Consider the following 15608-nt stretch of genomic DNA (forward strand, 5'->3'; position numbering starts at 1 on the left):
ATCCTATGTTTAAAATGTATTTTCTTGTGGCCGCCTGACAGCAACCTGTAAATCTGGCGCGACAGTGAACGTGTTAATAAGTAAATGTTGTTCAAATTATATCGTGTTTGATATCATTTTCATCAGAAAAATCTCACCAACATGTTAAGAAAAATTTCGGGATAAAAAAAAGTAAAATTAAAGAAATTATATTTTTCTATTATGATTTGTCGAGCCGTGAAATCTCGTAAAGGAAACCGAGTGGTGTAGCGTTACACGCTCGACTGACTGCGAGCGAGTTAACATAGGCGCAGCAATGACGCAGACCTAGGCGTAAGACCATCTATACTGTCACTTGTAGAATCCAAACTGACTGACACTTGTAGAGAATTTACTGTAATCGGGGGAGTGTAGTTCGACTCGAGATTACACAAGACGACACGTTTTCGACTTATCGCGAGGTTCGAGTCGAGTGGGGCTAAATTTCACCGATCGGCTTTCCGAGAAGAGAAATTTAGGCGCGTTACTTAATCGCCTCGCCGGTTACCACAAATTTAAGTGTAAGGATTCGTCATCGTTGCGGTCACTCGTTCTACGCCCTCGGGACGATGTCTCACCGTGTTAATTATAAAACGATAGGAGGCTGGCGAACGTGAAAATCTGCCGAGGATGAATCGTGCACGGTCCCTGAATCACAGTGTAGCGTCCCAAGTAGCGTGTCAGGATCTTTAAGAGGGTCTGCAACGTGTTCTCGATAACCGACGCAATCTATTTCCGGCCGCACGAGCCACAGGCGCCAGACATTAGGCATTCCACGTTCGTCTATGCCTCGCTAGTGATCGGTTACTGACTTGGGCCGAGGACATGTGTGCCGGTGTGCGCGATGCAACTCCCCTGTCACTCGGCTCGTTTTCCTATTAATTCCGCACGGCTCGCAAAGGAAGTGCGCCGCAGTCGGATATGTGGCGCCATATAAAACGATGGGACTAATCCAACGATTCGGTGAAAACGTACAATAATGACCAATTTACACAATGTGTTCAATTGCTACTCGTCGAGAGTCTAGTTCGTTGCGACAACTAGCTATTCGACCAATCGAAATTAACCACGTCTTCCCCCGTTTGGCGAATATCGTAACGACCAAACCTGACGTAGGTACACCTACTTGGTCGATACAGCACCTGTGTATCGATGGTATCGAAACAGGTCTCGGTGCCATCGCTAGCACCGTGCGTCGGGAATATCTCGCGTCTGAATCATCCGGCTCGTGCTTTAAGGACGTCACTTTCTTCGACGCGTTTCCAAGCTTATCTTGCCGTCTATTTGCTCGATTGATTCCGTTTGTTGCTCCTGACGGAAGCGCTTAGCTTAGCGCTAGCGGATTTAGCATGGAAATATCTTTTCGGACTAGGCCACGAAGCGAGGGAGATCGGCGACGCAACCTAAATAGGAAGTGCGTCGGGACGCTGGACGACGACGGTGGCCGCGTCCACGGCCGCGGTCGTGCCCGCGCCGATTTCAGCAGCTGGTAGAATTTGAGAGGACGTACTCATCGTCCCACCTAAAATTACGCAACCGTATTTAGCGAGGTGATTCAACCGTAGGGCCAGAGCCAAAGGCGAGAGAGCTCGCTGGGGAGCTACCTACCTCTGTAGCCTCCTCTGCCTACCTATACGTGGGCCGGCTATACTCGAGTGCGTTACACGGGATGCACCGTGTGCTGTACAAACGCAATCGAAGCCTCGAGAAAACGTACACAGTCTCGTGCACGCGCTCTCGCCTAGTGACTCACGCCGTGGAACGCGAGAAACACGACCTAACCGCGGCTGTCCGTTAGAGAACCGTTCTATTTCTATTTCGGGCCAACCGTCGTGTCCATTCGGTCTGTTTGTGACCGCTAATAGAAGGAGACTCGCGGGCCAGGCCCGTCTTCCTCCGCCGAAATCTCCCTCTCTCTCTCTCTATCCCTTCGATCGCGCCGACTGCTCGCATCGAATACTACGTACATATGTCCATATTTCCCTTTCTGCATTAAATTTGGCTCGAACGCGCTCCCTCCGTCATCCTTCTCCGGTTATTAGTCAAGATACATACGTCGGCGTATCTTATTTCCACCGTCGCCTTCACCGATTCCCGGCGAAAATCGAAAATGGAAACGCGAATTTGTAATAGATTCCAAAGTTATCGGTCAGCGAGAGGAACGACGAGAATATTTCTCCGCTTAACGGCCACGAGTATTTTTACATTCCTTCGAGATTCGCGATTCACTTCTCACACGAGCCCGATGAAAACATAGTCGTTCTAAGGCACGTATCGCGTGCTACCGAACGGAAAAGCGCAATAAAAACACGAGTACAACGTTTGATTAAATTCTGACGACGGGATGCGCTTAACTTTCATAAGGAAGTAGCTAACGTGTATGTACGAACGAGGAAAGTAGAATTCTATTCGCGATAACTGTACAATGGCTTTGACCATATCGCCTCCGACAGTTTCCTTCGACCACGTGATCATTCGACGAAGGTATTTCGATGGTTACTTCGAAGAAGGGGTTAGGGAGAGAGAGACTGTAGCGAATCGTTGAAGATTCGGCAGGAGCAGTGGTTATTTCAGTCGGCTATTTGGCAGGCCACGTACTTGCCAAGTATTTTCCAAGTTCTATTAACCTCGTGTTTCGTGTCGAAGTAGTCTCTATTACATAAATGTCACCTTCTTCTTCCTACGCGATCGAGTCCTTTTCGGGTAGCAACAATCGTCGGTCGCTCGATCGATCCAACCAACCAACCACCGTTTTATGAATGGCGATAGAAAAAAATTCTTGGAAGTGGAAATACCGAAAGAAGGAACGACGCTAACTTCCGGTTTCCTGGGTGGTTTCTCTACGTCATATTGGTAACACCGATCACGCGCCGCGTTTCCGGTGATTGCTAACCACTTTAAAGCCAGCGCAGCTTTTAGGACGGGCAAGAAACGTGTAAATCACTATACGGGATCTCGATCAAGTCCCACGGATCCCGGTGAAACGATATTTTCGAATGCCGGGGAGAACCTCCGTTGAATTTCAATCGGACAAATCGGTCGGGGAAAATTGCTTTCGAGCGAGGGAACGCGCGAGGCGTTGGTTGCGCGTACCGTTCACACTTTTCTCGATAAAGGGACGACATTTTGCATGCTCGGCACATGATTCACCGGCTGATAAATATTTATTTTATGCGAATCGCTTAACCGCGGTGATTCAAGAGAGCCAAGCCTACGACGCGTTTCTACGCGCACCGTTGCCGAGTAATTACGAAGATCGGTCACGGATGCGGCATGACAAATCCGTTAGAATTTTCCGAGCTAACGTGCCGAGAAGATGAAACCGCGAGAGAAAGTTTCGATCGGGTTCGGATCGAGTGGAGGTAATCCAAGGCGGTAATTATTTTTGCATCGTAGGCCGGGTTTTTAGGAAAAAACAGTCGTGGAATTTCTGTGGCACGAGACGAATACTGTTGCGGTCGAACGAATGCACCGCGAACTCGTATAGTCGAGGCAATCCTTTAACGCACCTGGTGCAGGTGGCACGGCTGCGCAACTATGCGGCTCCGTGTGCCTCGTTGGCTTCCCTCAAATTCGAACGAAAATCGCACGGGGCGCGCATCTGTCCTGCCGCTAAACAGACGAAAAAGGAGCCAGCTGCCTTTTAAATGCCGCATCTTCGGAATACATCTTTCTCAATTATAAATCTTTCCGCTGAACTTTCGTTCGAGCACCTGTTCGCGTTGTACAGTTGGTCGAGGACTTGCTCGATAGGGTGGGCGCACTCTTTGCTTAGTCCTTTAGTCGAGAACAGAGGGGAAAAAGATAGGGGAGGCAATTGGGTCCCCGGAGGTCCTTCCCGTTTGTTTGTCGAGCCGACGAAGCGACGCAGGGCTACTCTTTACTAAAAAGTAAAGTTGTTATTTTCCACTGAAACTCTGATTCACTTCGCGCTCCCTCCCTTATTTTCCGCCAGTTTATACATATAATTACTCGTGTAACGACGAAGGCTAACGATACGCCGAGCCTTTGATTACGCGCCTACCGACAAATTTCAATCGGCTGCCAAGCCTGCAAACGATCGTTTTTTACGCGACCGATTAGATGGCAATATAACCAGACTGTTATGATTATTCCCGAGAGGAAATCTCTGCCCCTTTCTTGCCGCGCCGCGAACAAGCCGCGTGGCCTATCCACCGACTAAACCCTCGCTTAATACCTTCGCCCCGTATTTTCCAGGCGATTACCCGGATAATTACAGAGCGCTTCCACCACTTTTTCAGCGGTTTAAGGAATAGTCGTACGAGTTACCGCACCGTGTAACTACCGTCGTTGTCGCGATTTTACTATCGGTGTACACGAGACAGAGTGCTCGAGAATTACAGTAATTTCCGAGGAGAACGCGTGTTCTCCTTGCCAAAAATGCCAGCTCGTTCCGTATCGAATCGAAGAAAAAGGAGGAGTCCGCGTTGTCTTCGCCGATGATTATTTTCTCGTCAAGGTCTTGAAAGCGGTCGCGGAACAGTACCTACTCGGGAACGAAAGTGGCGGTCGACAACCGCGAATACGCTCGCACGCCGAGAAATAAGTTCCCCGCTGGACGAACTATTAATAAGAGAGAGGCTGTTCAATTGGGTTTTAACAGCCGAAGCAATTTCGTACGATCTAATAGAGGATCGTTAAAGGTCTGCGTAGACACCTACTTAACCGGCCATTTACCGATGCCGCTGCACGCGAAGGAATTTATTGTCCCGCTCGCCATACTATGTTACTATACAGCGGTCCAATTTGCGATAAAATATTTACCATGCTGGCTGATAAATGCCGGCATCCGTGGTAATGTAAGCGATGCGATAATGATATTTTAAGCGCGTATGGTAAAGTACATACATACTTTGGTAGACACATGGTAGAGACGGTATTCTTCTCCTCTGTTTCGTCGAATTGCGCTAATATCTACGTATAAGCTAAGTAGGAAGGAAGTAGGAAGAGCGAGATAAGTTTGGCCGGGTGAAAGAGTGGCAGGCGTTAATAACGTTACGCAACAGTTACGAGCTAGAGATTTTTCCGGCTGCGGAAGGAGGGGGTTAAGGTCAGGGTGCCTCGGGAGCTCGGAGCTCGATCTCGAGGGAGGTTGATGCGTCTGCCCCGCTGGGATAATTAATATAAGCCTCTTTCTCCCCGAGGTATCCCTTATTTATCGCGAGGTTTGAAGCGAACGCTAGCGTGTAATACCAGGCAGTGAAATATAGCCGCCATAATGTCGAGTATTTTATACGCGCGACCGAGTCCGGCATAGCTGGTAACCTTTGAACACGGTTGCAGCGCGATTGCCTCGCGATGATGCTTATTAAATCGAGTATAACCGCGAGCCTAGTAAACGATAACCTTTCTTTTTCTCCGAGCGGTGCGGCGCGGCGGAAATGTTGCGGCACGCATACGAGATTACGCGAATCCGTGGTCTACAGCGTGCCAGATGCCCGCGATAATGCGTTTCGTGGCTCGTGTGGCTGCCATGTTAACGCGCCTTTTTCACATTCTCTTCTTACCTGGCAGCCTGCATTCTTGAAATTCGACGAGAGACCGAGCAAGGCCAAGGACACCACGATGAGCACACGGAACGCACGGTGTCGCGTCCAATTACTGTCATCGGCCTCTCCTCGGACCGTGTCGTTGTTGGTTGTTGCTTCTCGTCACCCCTCGTCCAACCGAACGGACCACATCCGAATCCAATTTAGTCGAATCGTTACGCTGCTCTTGACAAAAATTAATCGCATCCCTCAGAGACGATCGAACGATAGCGAGCAAACGTAGCTGGTCTCTGTGGAATTCGCTCTCCGCTACTCCACAAAGATCTCGTTCTCCGCGAAATATTTCAGAGATTCGCCAGTCATCGATGGTAATATTCCCCGCTTGAAACTGGCTCGCCGATGAATCGCGACGACGCGCCAGGCATGCGATACTTACCAGCAGACCGGAAATTTTACAGATTTCCCGATTACTGTTACGATCATTCTACGGTCTGCGGCGGTAGGAAGATTTACTTAGCGGAAACGGAAAAACAAAGGAGCGGAGAGTGAGATATAAATTTCGCATAGGTAGATAGGTAGCAGGTCTGGCTCGTGGCCCGAGAGTAACGCCACTTGTCTTCTACGGACCGATAAGCTGCGAGGAAATTTCACTCCCGATCCCAGATACTCGATATCGTCGTGTCGAAGCGATCCTTCCGGACAGTCGAGAGGAGATCGTCGAAGAAACTCAACGTCAACGACCGTTTCTCCTCGAGCGAACGTTCCTGATCTTGATCGAACCAACGTCGAGAGTCTCTCCGAGAAGTGGCATCGACTTGGATCGCGTGTCGATAATGAACGCGATTCCGTTATGCACGACAAAGGTCCTCCGCGTCGTTAAACGGTCAGCATCACGCTCGAAAGATCGTGTTTAACAAAAACCACTTCCTCCGGCGTACGCGTCCAGGCGTATACACCTCGAATAAAGTTCAATACCACCGGCTAATCAAAAGAGATCTCGTCGAACCTGTACATTTTACGAGTACGCACCATTTTTCCTACGTTCCTGGAGAACGTCCAGGGTCCAGGAGAAGAGAAGAAAAAAGGGAACGGTGCTCGAAGAACGGTACGGAGGATGTAGAAACCGACCCACGCAATTTCGTTCTCGAAAGAGAGCGCAGCATCTTTTGTCGTAAAAGTGGAGATGCCGGATAGGCCGCGGTAACAGCGGCGATAACTAGATAAGAGGTTGGCCAAGTATGTAGATGTTGGCCCCAATAACGGTACGGATTTCCCACACGATTCTGGCATTCCTCTGCTCGAGCACGTTGCTTCCTGCTTCGCGGCGGAGTGCATATGGAAATCGATGAGAATCGTTCGGCTATCAGGAATTCTCCGTGAAAGACGGTTAAACCGTGGAAGAAGAGGTCAGAACTCCCGGATAGAGACACGGCAATCCCACGGTCCACGATTATCCTCCTCTCGAATTAGGTAATATCGGTGGCAGCCTGGGTCGGTCGAGCCACCGGTAACACGAGAATTCATCGTAAAACGCGATCTATCCGGAAGTAGAGGAGTCCTCCGAGTAGAGATTTCCACCGAAACGTTACACCCAGCCTTATATCCGATTCGATCCAGGGAAATTATCGGGCGGCCAACGACACCGAGCGGCAAATTATTCGACAATCGCTCGAGTAGCGCGTTCTCTTGGAACGGTGGTAGGTACATTTAAATAAAGTATCGATTAAAAACGCCCAAGGGAATGGAATGATAATTGAAGTTGATGGATTAATAAGCAGGCTTTTCCTCGAGTGTGTCGTGGCAAAAAGCGAACGGTGCAATTAGATAGATAAAAGCACCGGGTGGATTTGCAACGATAATTAGACGAGACGGACCTTTAAATAGATTGTTCGATGCGCGTCGTATCGGGGAACGCGGCTGAAACTAAACGAACATTTAGAATGTCAGCCTCGATGCGCTCTTTCGAGGGATCCAATTTAGAATGCAAAGCCCCTTCGTTAGTCGAGAGCAGTCGGTGTGCTTAAGTATTGTGTGTTATTGGTGCAGTAGGTATGGCAATTTTATCGTCGTTTGCGTACCTCGGGACACGTCATTCGCTCTGAGTGACACCTAATCGCGACCAAAAGTCCATTACCATATTCATAGAATCTCATTATTATTCGCATACACGTCCTTCTTCTTTCGCTTCGCGTTCTTCATTTTCGTTCGAGGTGAATCATCCACTTATTTACCCCGAGCATCGAAGAACAGCATTCGAAACGTAACGAAAGAATCCCGTGCTTTTTTCTAATCCGTGCAATTTCGAAGGATCGGCAAAGAGGAAGGTAGGGACGAACGGTCGAGGACGCATTCTCGGTGAATATGCACATGCATATACGCGCCGCGTCGTCGGCATCTCGATGGAGCTGCACGCGGTGTCCGGTCGTAAATGAAAGTGAAAATAAATTGCTCGGACGGTTCCACCACAAAATGCAATTTGCTCCATTCACGAAGCCGGTCCTCCCCGGCCCGACTGCAGCGTACAGAGAGGTGCGTCGAATCCCGCTAAAATATTTCTTTTTCGCCTTCTACCTCGCGCTTCTTCCCTCTCGGTTCTTTCTCCGAGCTCGTGCTCCTTCTTATTCGAATCGTGACCATTCCACTAATGCTCGCGGATAAAACCGAGAGAAAAGGTAGGTATTATTCCATGTATACGCGACATACGCAGCAGACTCGTCTAGATCGCTCGAGCTCACCCTTAAGCCGGTCTTTAACTTTTTACCCGGTGCACTCGAATCGCGAATAAATTAGTCGGGTGGCATCTATGGTATTATTATGTTATTACCGTTCGACTTGGTAGTGCACGCGGTGCAGCGTACGTCTGCTTCTCCCTCGTCTATTAATTTATCGTCGCGAGACTGATTCTTTTACGACGCGTAACACCCGAGGGTCCGCGGCCTCTATAAACGGATGCTTAATAGCCACGGTACCTCTAGTCGCATAATGATTACGAGTCAAACTTCTCTAAGTTTGCTTTCGACCCCGGCATTATATCCCCGTAAATATTACTCTTGGCAAAGTTGGGTGTCACGCGCCTCCACCGTATTTACCGTACATACTTATTAAGTCCTCCGCTATTAACTTCTTCGACGCGACCCTCTCTCGAAAGTGAAAATCAGTCCGACACTCCATTCTTTCGCTGGATCGCGGCTGAATATTAAAAGTATCATCGGCTAAGAGGCACGTGTGTCGCGTGGGAGACACACGTGGTATGAAAAGTCCACCCGGAGGAGTTGAAACCGCATTCCAGGTGACGTCTGGCGCCAAAAGGGGTTCCCAACTGGAACTCGACGCGTTAAACGTCCACTTGATTGGCAACGGGATGAACTTTCTACCAGAAAGGGAACCCTCGATCCTCGAAGGTTGACAACTATAGCCACACTCTACGTGTGTGCACGTGTGTGTATTAATTACCGCTTTAGCTTTCGAAAAAATGGAGCTCGTATGAATAATTTCGAACGTGCCCGTATTTCTTCTAGATTTGTGGTCTAGAGAGAGAAGGAGAGAGAGAGAGAGCCTGTGGTATTCGTAGAAAGTGAATTTAATTATAAAAGGTACACCGTGTCGTCGTAATCGTCCAGTCGCGTTTGACGCTCGTAAATACGAACGAGCCAGGGTCCAGTTTATGACGATGGGTAACTGAGCAATAAGTGGGCAACTGTGAACGACGAAATAGAGAGCCTCTTTTCTGCGTTGTCCTCGGGAATCGCATCCCTTCCTCGACGATTCTCCGAGCACGGTTTCGGGAATCGAGACTGGAGGATGTTGGTTTTCGCGATTGGACCACAGTGGCGGGCATTTACTACCGCGAGCAGGGTGAGATATGGCGTTTGCGAGCTGGAAATAAGCTGGACGCGCGGAATGCGCGATCGTGTACATTGGCGAGCACGAGTAGGTGTGCGTATGTGCCATCCGCATCGATGCTATCCCTTCAGATTCCAAGATACCAATCCGGTTTATGAATCCGCTGTCGGGCCGTGAATAAAAATAGAAATGCCTCTCCCAATGTGGGATTGAGTTGTCAGACAGCTGCCCCTTGAACTGCACCGCGGTTTACGCCGAGATAAAGGGGGAGAAAAACGAGGAAAGGGAAAAATCACGGCGGAGGGAAGGGGATGACGAATTGCGGCCGATTAAATCGCCGGTAGTTACGCTTACGTTCCACCGTCCACCGTCTATACGAGAAGGTGTTATTGTACCTCGCTTTTGCATAAGAAAACCTGCCTACAGTTTTCCATCTGGTCGTACGTGGATAAAGTAGTCCGATAAATTAACCGGTCGAACGAAATCTTACTCCTGTTATTAGGATCTCGAGGATTCGGAAAATTGATCGCGCACCGATACGTTCCTTATCCAACACCGACGTGCACCTACTAATTTCTCTGGTAACCGATTAATTAGCGGCGTCGTCTAGCGCTGAGGTCGGAACATTGTTGGAAATTGTTCTCGAAACGAATTAATGCGACAGATCAAAGCGGGGAATCCCTTTTTCAAGCGGTGTCGTTGACGCTCAGGTACGAACGGCCCCCAACTACGCGAGGCATCCTGATAAATAAAACATGATCACGACGAAGCCAGCCAGAATCGATCCAAGCTGAATTTTATTCTTCTGGCCGGAACTATCCGAAAGCTCGCGGTAGCAGATGGAAAATACGGCTGTACGGTGATTTTCAAACGGAGAACACCAAGGTGGAGGGAAGATGGGAGCGTGGACAATCCGTACGGACATTCCTATGCATCCGTATCGTTCCAAGGCCGATCTCCGGGAGTACAAGGAGTAACGCAGATAGTCTTCCTTCTAAGTATCCTCGGAGAAGATGGTTCGCGAGCCGTTCGCATTAAAAGTAACTACCATACCGGCAGGAACGTTTTTGTACCAAGGTTATCGCGAGCGTATGTGACCCTTTGAATATTTTCCACGGTGAACGCGGTGGAGTCGAGGTCACCGAATCACGCTTTCCATTTTTTCCAAGTAAACGATCCGATCCGATCGGATCCGCCAAGGATGTCTCTTTACGCTTTACTGCTTTTGTCAGTAGTTTGTTCGTTCGGGAGCTTACAAGGGGATCGTCCGTGATTTCGAACTTCTGCTCCGAACCCTTTCGCATTTGTATGAAAAACTTTTGAATAAATTTCAATTCAGTCAATTACGCTCGGACACGCTCGTTTTTCTTTCCGTTTGCCAAACCAATCGGGATATTTATCCTCGACTTGTTCAACAGCGAAGGGAGTGTCGTCGGAAAGTAGGCAGAACGCGCGACCTTTCAACGCCCCCGTAGGACGTCTTTTACGGAATAAGAAGAAGTAACGACAATGCCGAGCGGATGTACAATGGCGCCCTCTGGATAATGACAATGTTTCAGGCTGAATGCCAAAGAATGCCGGTTAGACGGAAGGTCGTTGCCCGTACGACATTCGTTCGTAATTGTTATGCGCGAGACATTAGCGAGCCGTGTATAAAGCTGAAACACCACTACGCGGAAGAAGATGTACTTCGGTGAAAGGAAAAAGTCCCTTTTTAGGAAGGAGAACAGATTCGAAGAATAATAATCGTGGACGGGAAACGTGGAGCAAGTTTTTCATCCGCCTGATCTATATGCGAGACACGGGTAATGCGGCAATTTCACATAAACGGCGAATGGCGTCTTTCGGTATCTCGCGGACGTATTTTACCATAATTAAACCGCTTAAATTGGTCACGATTGATTTACGTGGTACCGCGCGTGTCGCTTCTGAATCCGTCTGAAACTAAATGCAACAACTTCGATACTATTGCGTTCTCCGTTAACGTAACGTTGCCTGGCTGCATTATGTAACGATGGAATACCAGCGCGTGCGACACGGACGTTAAACGTTCGACAGCGTCGAGAGAAGGAGACGACACGCGTAGTCGCGTAATCCGCGAGTATGGTTCGCAGCCTCGAATAAACGACGCGAAGAACCGATTCAAATTTGCACTTTCCATTTTCTGCATCGACGAGGTGAGCACCGAGCGCGGCCCACCGTTCTATCATAATCAAAGATTACCGAGATACTTCACTTTCGCCGCTAGATATCGGACCTTCTCGTAGACCGACGCTCGATTGCGCAAGCCTTTTGCGCGGAAAGAGGCTTACCAATCCGCGAGATCGCCGATAGATAGTTTGCTCGTCTAAATAAACGTTGGACATTTGCTACCGGATCGCCGTCAATCTCGCTATTTGTTCGACTCGTGCCATAAATTTCTAACGCGTTACTTTCGTTAGATCGGTAATCGTGTTTCGGTTGCATACGAATAGGCATTGCGAACGATGCTGGAAAACGTCGAGTGCTCACGTAACGAACGCCGGAGAACGTTAAATCTGGTATTCGCAGGCTAGCTAATGGAGCCAATTCAATTCACCGACAAAACCCCAGGGCCCTGGAACGCTGTCTCGTCTTTTTTTCTCTTTTGTCGTTGCTATTGTCCGCGTCGGCGTACCTACGCCTCGTGAAACATTCTTTCCTTACACTTGTACACTTTTCGTCTGTTTTTCCCTGGCCGATCGTAGCGCGCACGTGAACCCTGATCGTTCGTCATTCACCGATCGAGTCGCAGCGGTTGGTAAGTGAGAGGCTGGAGCACGCGAGGTGGAAAAGTTGGTTGGCTTGGGTGACGTTTCTCCCAAGACCCCGCAGCGCGGATTACAGATCGGGTTTGCGTTCAGCCTTATTTGCGAATCGCACGAGCATCTATCGGGCACTGCATCCGTTGCATAATGCGATTACCGGTATTTTTTCTGGAACGGTTAGGCTTTACCAGGTAGGAAAGAGGCTATGTGAAAGTTTAGAGCGACTCGGAGGTATAGAAAGCCGACGCGATTGTTTCTCCGAGTAGTAAATATATCGATACACCGCCAAAAATTGCACAGCCAGCTATTGTTAGGGCGAAAACAAAGCGTAACTCTGTCTGGCGTGCGAGTCCGCCGTCTGTTTGCGGCCGCTTGTGTTACGCGAAAGGACTCCGGGGCCGCATTGTGACGACCTAATAGGAAAACACGCGACCCGATCAAAGGAGCCTGCTTGCAGGTTACAAATCGCGGCCCAACGATTCGAGCATACGCTACCGGAACGCACTCGCGAGGAGAGAAGAGAAGATGAGCACGATAAGACGTAATCTGTCTGAACTTTTTACGACAACGACAATTACCCTGACGCCGATGGCCTGATCGCGCGACTAGGCGAGCTCGCTTCTCGGCGCGATTCGTTTAATTGCCATTAATTAATACGCCTTGACTTATTTAGATCATTTTAATCTGCATGCCCCCGTGGTTTACTCCGCGAGATTTCGCAAACAACCGTCGAGGATACGCGTACGTATATTATAATTGATACTTACCACTCCGTTTCGTTCGACGCAAATGATTCGCCATAAAGAATCAACGTTTCCGCGTATCGATCCCAGTTTGCAAAGTACGCCGTTTCACCGAGCATTTACGTAAGAATGCATGGAGATTTAACCTCGTTGGACGCAGATGAACCGCGTTACGACATCTGGTCCACGTTTGACGTTTGTACCAAGCGTGTATACATATAAGTACGTATGTACGTACCGAGGAAGACTATAGCGGGACCATATGGCGTGTATCGCGTCTCAGTATCGGCCAATTAATTCGCATGAATCGAAGCACAGATAAGAGACGTTGATCGTCCTCGATCCAAGTCTCGCTGGTTAATTGCTCTGTTAAACACACCCAACGTCTAAAGGGGCGAACGCTAAACGCGTAATACTCTCCCCCTTCTAAACGATCAACTTCGAAGGAGAAACTGGCTACGGAATCGAGAGTCTCGAACTAGTAACCCTGGTTTCAGAAATTCTCGTACAACCAGATCGTACATACGCATGCCGGTGCTCGCGGTAATAACTTATCGAGCAATTTCCATGGAATCTGGCTGTTCGGCTGGCGCGGAGGCAACGCGAGCCTGCCCTCGGCAAATTGCTCGTCGTTTTAACGAAGCCGTTCCATTTCGTCTGGTGGATTGATTCGTTCCCCGTCCAATCGTCTATTTTCCTTCCCTCGTCGTTGATTGCGAGCTGCTGCTGCTGCTGCTGCTGCTGCTCCAGCGAATAATCCCGCCGGTTCTTCGGGCCGGGTTGCACACGCTTACGCATTCTTGGAAACAGACGTTCCTTTCTTCCTTCGCCACGACCACAGAGGCGCGGTCCAAACAAGTGGTACGCGGATTTGCCTAGGCTTCAACCCGCCATTAACACCGGTAAATATTTGTCTTGGTAGTGGCCTGTCGTGTTGTTCGAAGCTGGTCTCGAAGATCATCCGAGACGTGCTCCGCGTTTACCTAACAGAATACGGAATTCTTCTTCTTCTCTATACAACACTTTGTTTGTACTTTGTAGCCTCGCTTCCTGCTAACTCGACAGATAGAATGCGTTATCTAATCTCGTTAGAACGTATCTAGCCATCGTGTAGATTGTTTCCGCTGTGACACAGACACTTTGATTCCTAGCTGGTGAGAAAAATGTTTGTCGATGTCAAATTCTCGAGAATCGAGGGATAATTGTTGCTGGTTCCGAAGCCGCACAGTTTTCCAGAGACCTTTACATACATGTATATCGGGCCATCGGCCTGTCGGTGAAAGCGGAGGCGCGTATAATCGCGTTATAATCAGGGGCAAAAGTGTCGCTTCTTCGCGTACTTTACGAACGGGCTTGGAAGGGTAATTCTCTGATACAGCACGTTCCATCATACCGCGTAATCCGAACGAGAAAGGCGGCTTATCGCAAACAATTCACGTCCGCAGAACGAAAGCTCTCGTGTTACAGTATAAACCGTTCGTACGACTATTCCCGTTCCATCATTAGGTCCTCTCTTCCTCTTCCTGGTAGAAACGAGCAACTCGACCGACTGGTTCTTTGTTTCCACGCGTTGCTCCATCAGGCTCGACACTTTCCCAAATTCGTTAGTCCCGGTGTTTCGTGTTAGAATTCGTTCGTAGCTATTCGTAGGCTTCCTCCGCGCGTAATCACAAAGCCGTGCAACGAGAGAAAGAGAGAGATTATTAGAGATAATAGCGGCATTACTTTATGCGATTCATTCCATTCTTTCGCTACGACTATGACAAATGACCTGTCCCATGGCTCTCTGTAAAGCTACCTTTGCATAGGGAACGAGCGTTATTCCCATGCCAAGGACATCGTGCGCTGTTTTAACCGGGTACACGGTCCCGCCGCACTTCCTGGATCTGAATCGTTGAGAATAATTTATGTGCCGGTTCTGGACTGGTACGTAGTATGCAAATCGGCTGATCGATTAATCGCGAAAGGGAGGACGTGGCGGTTCCGCGGAAAATAAGACATCGTCGCGTCGTGTGGCGCGATTATAATAACTAGGCTCGCGTTCCACTCTTTCTGGGACGATCTTATCGCCAGCCCAGCGACAAAATGCTCCGCGTTGCTCTCGGTGACCCGGCTAAGAATGTAGACGACTTCTCGGAGCAGACGCAATTAGCGGAATTAAATTGCTCGCGATTTGTTGCTCACGCCACCGACAACGACCATCGGTGGAATTTACCGGTTAAAATTCACAAGGCGAGAACGGGTTGTTGGTTTCGAGCATTCCTTCCGAACGTGTGACAATCTTCGTCGCAGCACCGACCTTATAAAATATTTCATTTCAACGAATTGGAAAATTTGTCGCTGTTTCAGCGAAAGCGGAATGGAAGGACCGCGGCTTTGTCACGAATTCGACTCCCGCGAAACGGTTAAAGGTGGTAGGGTATCACTTTCGCTGGCAAAGAGGCAGATTCCGTATCGCTGACCTGTGACCCGCCTTTCCCTTCTGCACGATGTGACAACACCGTCATGATAAATATTCAATTCGCATCGTGACGAGAGCGCCTTTTCTTTCCTACACGTAGCCGAGTTTTCTAATTAATTAATTGTTCCCGGTTGGTTCACGGGGCCACACGGTCGAGAGAGCCTTCCTCCTTCGACTTCCTATTTCCAACTGCAATTTCCCACGCGAGACTTTTTCTCTCGGCGCTGGCGAGCTGCAACGTTTGACT

The sequence above is a fragment of the Habropoda laboriosa genome, unplaced genomic scaffold (genome assembly GCF_001263275.1).
Source record: "Habropoda laboriosa isolate 0110345459 unplaced genomic scaffold, ASM126327v1 scaffold57, whole genome shotgun sequence".
NCBI lineage: Eukaryota > Metazoa > Arthropoda > Insecta > Hymenoptera > Apidae > Habropoda > Habropoda laboriosa.